Below are 6,688 nucleotides of genomic sequence, written 5' to 3' on the forward strand. Positions count from 1 at the left end.
GATGGCCATTCTGACTGGTGTGAGATGATATCTCATTGTAGTTTTGATTTGCATTTCTCTAATGATTAATGATGTTGAGCATTCTTTCATGTGTTTGTTGGCATTCTGTATATCTTCTTTGGAGAAATGTCTGTTTAGGTCTTCTGCCCATTTTTGGATGGGGTTGTTTGTTTTTTTGTTATTGAGCTGCTTGTAAATTTTGGAGATTAATCCTTTGTCAGTTGCTTCATTTGCAAATATTTTCTCCCATTCTGAGGGTTTTCTTTTGGTCTTGTTTATGGTTTCCTTTGCTGTGCAAAAGCTTTGAAGTTTCATTAGGTCCCATTTGTTTATTTTTGTTTTTATTTCCATTACTCTAGGAGGTGGCTCAGAAAGGATCTTGCTGTGATTTATGTCACAGAGTGTTCTGCCTATGTTTTCCTCTAAGAGTTTGATAGTTTCTGGCCTTACATTTAGGTCTTTAATCCATTTTGAGCTTATTTTTGTGTATGGTGTTAGGGAGTGATCTAATCTCATACTTTTACATGTACCTGTCCAGTTTTCCCAGCACCATTTATTGAAGAGGCTGTCCTTTCTCCACTGTACTTTTCTGCCACCTTTATCAAAGATAAGGTGTCCATATGTGCATGGGTTTATCTCTGGGCTTTCTATCCTGTTCCATTGATCTATCTATCTGTTTTTGTGCCAGTACCATACTGTCTTGATTACTGTAGCTTTGTAGTATAGTCTGAAGTCAGGGAGCCTGATTCCTCCAGCTCCTTTTTTCGTTCTCAAGATTGCTTTGGCTATTCGGGGTCTTTTGTGTTTCCATACAAATTGCGAAATTTTTTGTTGTAGTTCTGTGAAAAATGCCAGTGATAGTTTGATAGCGATTGCATTGAATCTGTAGATTGCTTTGGGTAGTAGAGTCATTTTCACAATGTTGGTTCTTCCCATCCAAGAACATGGTATATCTCTCCATCTATTTGTATCATCTTTAATTTCTTTCATCAGTGTCTTATAATTTTCTGCATACAGGTCTTTTGTCTCCTTAGGTAGGTTTATTCCTAGATATTTTATTCTTTTTGTTGCAGTGGTAAATGGGAGTGTTTTCTTGATTTCACTTTCAGATTTTTCATCATTAGTATATAGGAATGCCAGAGATTTCTGTGCATTCATTTTGTATCCTGCTACTTTACCAAATTCATTGATTAGCTCTAGTAGTTTTCTGGTAGCATCTTTAGGATTCTCTAGGTATAGTATCATGTCATCTGCAAACAGTGACAGCTTTACTTCTTCTTTTCTGATTTGGATTCCTTTTATTTCCTTTTCTTCTCTGATTGCTGTGGCTAAAACTTCCAAAACTGTGTTGAATAAGAGTGGTGAGAGTGAGCAACCTTGTCTTGTTCCTGATCTTAGTGGAAATGCTTTCACCATTGAGGATGATGTTTGCTGTGGGCTTGTCATATATGGCCTTTATTATGTTGAGGAAAGTTCCCTCTATGCCTACTTTCTGCAGGGTTTTTATCATAAATGGGTGTTGAATTTTGTCGAAAGCTTTCTCTGCATCTATTGAGATGATCATATGGTTTTTCTCCTTCAGTTTGTTAATATGGTTTATCACATTGATAGATTTGTGTATATTGAAGAATCCTTGCATTCCTGGAATAAACCCCACTTGATCCACTGCTGAATTTATGGATGTTAGAAAGTAGGGAAACTAAACAGGAATGGGGCACGTCTGATGATAGACATCATTTATAGTGTGAAGAAACCAGTAGAGGTGAAATTTATTTAGCAACTTGGATTATGTTTCCGAAGAGATGTATTTTCCGTTTCTTGTTCATATGACATTTATGCTCAATCTCAGGTCCTGAGCCACCAACTAGGAAACGTGAGCTAAACGTAAATAGCTAAGTGTGCGCCACTTACCTTCATAGGTGTTCCTCCTGAACTGCATTTCTTCTTCTGGTCTAGTTACTGCTAACAACAAAGCTGCCCTGCTTTTACAGTGCCCCCTGGTGCACAGGTAGGGAATCATCTCACCCAGCATCTTTTCACCTTCATTGCACCCAGCATCTTTTCACCTTTTTTTTCCCCCTTAGGAACACAGAAGGCTAAATCATTTTTGTCCTTTCTTTCATATTTGATTTTTCAAAACTACAATTGTCTCGTAAAGGGTCTCTTTTTTTCTCCTATCTGGAAATATCTTTTAACTCTATCCCAACTTACTGAATGGGCTGAACATAATACACCACAGAAGCAGATTGCATTTTTTTCCTCCCATCATTCCTTTCAGCCTTTCTCTGTTGGCTCTCCTTTCCCTGGCACTGAAGGCATCTCAGCAAGATACAGTAGCCCTCGTCATTTTCAATTATAAGAACAATCTTATTTTTTGATAATCCTCACTCTCAGGGATAAACAATCCTTAGGTGATCCGATTTCAAAATTGAGCCTCAAATATTATTTGGATTCCCCCAGTCCACTTAGACAAGACTGTGATCTGTGTTTTATTTTTTCTCTCTCTCCCTTCTGACGTTTCCAGACTCAACGTAGCGAGTGTAGAGATTAAAAGAAAAAGGACAAAATGTCTTTTATTCCTGGTACAATTTGTGGCTACTGGTCATGATAGGTATTTTGTGCTGGTTTTCTACTGCAGTGTATTTTATGTTCTTTGGAAACAACCTCCTTTGCCAGATTTCTGGTCTGTGTATTTGCCTAATTGGAACGATACATGCTCCAACTTATCACTTGCTTATTCTCACCCCCACTCCCTTCCTCAACAGATTGATCTGTTTGCTTTGCCCAAGCAAGCAAGGCCCTCCTTGATTAAGGTCCCATCAAGTTGGCTTACACCTGGATGCTGTCATACACCCACCTGCAGGGCCAACTCAGGTATCCCTGCCACACCAACATGGGAGTGCAGACCATAAACTCCTGTTGTCCTACTCTTTACTCTGCCATTGGGGAATGTTCCAGAGGCTTCCCACCTTCAGAACTTTCTGGAGAAGCAGGCACCAGTCTTCACAATCAAGCAGAGACAAGCTCTCGCAAGCACTCTAGACATCTGAGTTGGGTGTCGGTTTGACTGTTTCTGCAGCTTTGCAGGCATCTATCTAGCTGGTGTCTGGGGTATTTATTTCACTCTCTTAAAGGTCCTCCTCCTCTGTTAGTGCTTCTCTTGGCAGATCTCTCAAAGTCTTATGAGGAGGGCAAGAGAAAAGCCAAATAATTTCCTTACTTATTAATTCCGGAACACTAAACTCCTCTTCTGTATATAGTTAACATTTATATTTCTATTTACATCTACGCTTACTATATATTATTTATGTTTGTATTATATTTGTACTTATTGAATAAAGTTAGCATAAGGGCAGAAAGGCCAGTCTGGTCACCTTTTGGGGAAACTTGTTCGGTTTCCCCAAAAGGGAAGTGGAGGTGTATGGAGGGTGCTTCTAGCTATTGTTCGCATGTTTGAGGGCTTTAACCAGATCTCTGAGATAAGGGGCGAGGCCCTTCAGCATTATGTTACATTTCTTCTTTGCCCTGTGTTTTTTCTTTTCTTGTTTTTTTTTTTTTTTTTAAGTTTAAGGGTTTTCTTATCAAAGTCTTGTAAAACAATTTCAGAAACTGTACACCAACATGGCACAGACTATAGTACTTTTGTTTTTTCTGCACAAAAGTGAAGCTTGGAAACTCCTGTAAGAAAACAGTTGCCTAACTACTTTGCATTTCACATGGAATCACCGTGTGCCCCAGATTACTACTGCAGTAACAGTAACACAAAATTGATTGGTTTTATACAACTTGAGATCAACTAAAAAGTACATTATCAAGTAGATTTGTCTTATTTTTAAAAGCATATGAAGGTCAGTTTAAAATGCACTATCCCCCTTTTCCAACGAGATTAAAACAAATTAATAAAAGTAGAAAATTGAAAATCAGGACAAGAGATAACTTTCTTTTACAGATGGACTTCAGGATAGGCAGATAACTTTCACTGATGTAGATGTTCAATAAATTATTTTAGGAAAAAAAATTCCCAAACATCTTATGAAAAAGTATACAGCTCTACTTCAAAATGTGCTATTTACGTACTGCCAAAGACAGTTTCATCTGAAATCTTGTTTCTGTAATTAAAGTCTAATTATAGCCATCAAAAAAGGTTAGTGCATATATAACCTTTCAGAGTTAAACAAAAGCCACAAAATTTTAGCCACAAGGCTTAAAGGATTATCTGTTTCAAATGCTCATTTCTGGTTGTAACTACAAGAATGTTAATTTGTCATATCAACAAACAAGACCATAAGGAGATCCATCATGTTGGAGGACTTGAATGGCATTTAGGGTATTCCTGCCACAATTAACATGCAATCAGGGCATTCTCTACATGGCTCTATTACGGCAATGAATCAAATTCTAGAAATACTGTAAGTAAAGTTAATAAAGGAGATCATACAACATAAACGATCCATGCCTACTGTAGATGCGTACAGCTTTTCATTTTTGTTATGAAGCAGACCCAGAATAGTAAAACTGCTTGTTTACTCAATCAGATTTCTACCTGTCAAGAATCGGTTACTCATGTATCATTTTTCTAAAAGCTTTTGGATGCAAATAACTAATATCAACATCAAGAGCTTTATAACCATTTATGACTCAGAGCTGTATACATCTAGATTTGCGATGAACAAATACAGCATTAAGAAATCACACAGCGGAATGACACTGATGCATGTATACAGTTGGATTCCCACAGAGGCAATATTCAGTCACTCATATCCATGTCTTCTTCTTGAGATCATCCGCATTCACTTTGGATTCTCTTAGTGAATCACCAGTTCCCTTTTCCACAGAACATTCTTTTGTCTTTGGAGAACCTGGTTCTTTTTGTTTCTTCTCCTCTTTTTTCTCTTTCTCGCTGTCATACCCTTGTTCCTCTTCATTGTAGTCCCACGTAACCTGTTTTACATCTTTATCACGCTCTGATTTTCTTTCCCGTTCCCTTTCCTTATCTTTTCTTCTTATTGCTTGTGGATCATTCTCTTTCATCTCTGCTTCTTTCTTTGTCTTTATCTTTCTTCTTCTCCTTTTTCTGTCCGCTAGGGGATGGTGAGCGAGACAGTTTTCTTTTGGGAGACCTAGGCTTTTTAGGAGATCTTGTGCCACTACTGCTTCTTCGTCGTCATCTCTCTCTGCTTGCACTTCTGGAACATCTGGCTGTGCTGTAACTTTTTGGTGGTGTTTTAGAACATTTCTTTTCTTTGTCTTCTTTCTTTTTGTCTCTGTTTTTTGATGTGCTCCTTGACCTTCTACCCCTCTCTCCGGAATGAGATCTTCTCTGTCTTGGACTTTTGGATCATTGTCTACTCCTTGACTTAGAATGTGATCGCCTTCTTGATCTGCTTCTTTCTTTCTTTTTTTTTTTTGCGGTACACGGCCCTCTCATTGTCGTAGCCTCTTCCATTGCAGAGCACAGGCTCCGGACACGCAGGCTCAGCAGCCATGGCTCATGGGCCCAGCTGCTCCGTGGCATGTGGGATCCTCCTGGACCGGGGGCATGAACCCGTGTCCCCTGCATCGGCAGGTGGACTCTCAACCACTGCGCCACCAGGGAAGCCCTTGATCTGCTTCTTGACCACCTGTGCCTAGAAGATGAGGGAATCCTCCTCCTCCTAGAACATGATCTTGACCTCAAGTGCCTTCGTTTTTCTTCCTTCTTACCTGGTCATATAGCAGCAGAAATTAGGAAGTGTGCCTCTGGTACTCTCGTCATGGCTTCCTCTGTTTCTTTACTAGAGGTATCTGATTTCAGACTTGGTGAAACAAGACGAGCAGCTACATGATTCAACTTGGGGTCAACAGTACTCATAAGTTTCAGCCACTGATCGGCAGCAAGAGACTGAGAGTCCAAGTTTGCACCAGGAAGCCCAAGTGCAGCAAGGGCAGGACCAAGAGAGGAGCTCCCAAAGCAGCCAATGGAACAGCGCCAATCTGGGTAAGTGGGTTGGGGGTAGGCAGGAGTCGATCATCAGGCAGAAGACCTGCCACTGCATTAGCTGGTGCCAACAGAGACAAAGCCTTAGTCTCATTAGGAATAACTCCTTCTGCATATGGTACGACCATCAAAGCTCTGTCAACGAATCTAGCGTTTGTCAGATGCTGTGCGGCAACTGCTGAGTCTGGATCATGGAACGTAACAAAGCAGGCTCGGGATGAGAATGGCAAAGGCGGATCATCAGGCGGGAAGAGGTGCAGTTCGTCGATCTTCCCTAGGGAACCGAAGAGGGTCCGCATCTGCTCAGAGCTAGCACTCGGGGAGACATTAGTCACCTGGATTACCTTGGTGCCGCTCCCTCCCCCGCCCCCCCGCCCACCGCTGAGGCCCGGGGCCCCAGTGCTGGGGACGATGGTAGTATTGCTTATGGCGCTGCTTGCCTACTCGCTCTCGAGCGAAGTAATTCCAAGACATAAGGCCAGCAACGAGAAGGGCTCCTCTGTCCTCCTGTCCCAGACACTGGCGGTGCCCTGTCTTTTAAGATGACCCATTGCAAACATCAGGAAAGTCTCTTTTAGTACCTTTGCTTTCTGTGTTTGTAACAAAAACAGAAACAGTCATCACGTATTGAGGTTTTAAGACATGGAGCAAACAGCTAAATGGTTTACAGGTATTATCTCATTGTGATCACAATAATTTTGAGAGGTCGGT

The 6,688-nt window shown here is 40.7% G+C and overlaps 1 pseudogene; it reads right to left on the reverse strand.

Moving 5' to 3' along the window:
- Nucleotides 1-4,747: 4,747 nt before the first annotated feature.
- Nucleotides 4,748-5,851, reverse strand: LOC136121908 (serine/arginine-rich splicing factor 11-like; annotated as a pseudogene).
- Between the last annotated feature and the right edge of the window lie 837 nt (nucleotides 5,852-6,688).

The sequence above is a fragment of the Phocoena phocoena genome, chromosome 4 (genome assembly GCF_963924675.1).
Source record: "Phocoena phocoena chromosome 4, mPhoPho1.1, whole genome shotgun sequence".
NCBI classification, from domain to species: domain Eukaryota; kingdom Metazoa; phylum Chordata; class Mammalia; order Artiodactyla; family Phocoenidae; genus Phocoena; species Phocoena phocoena.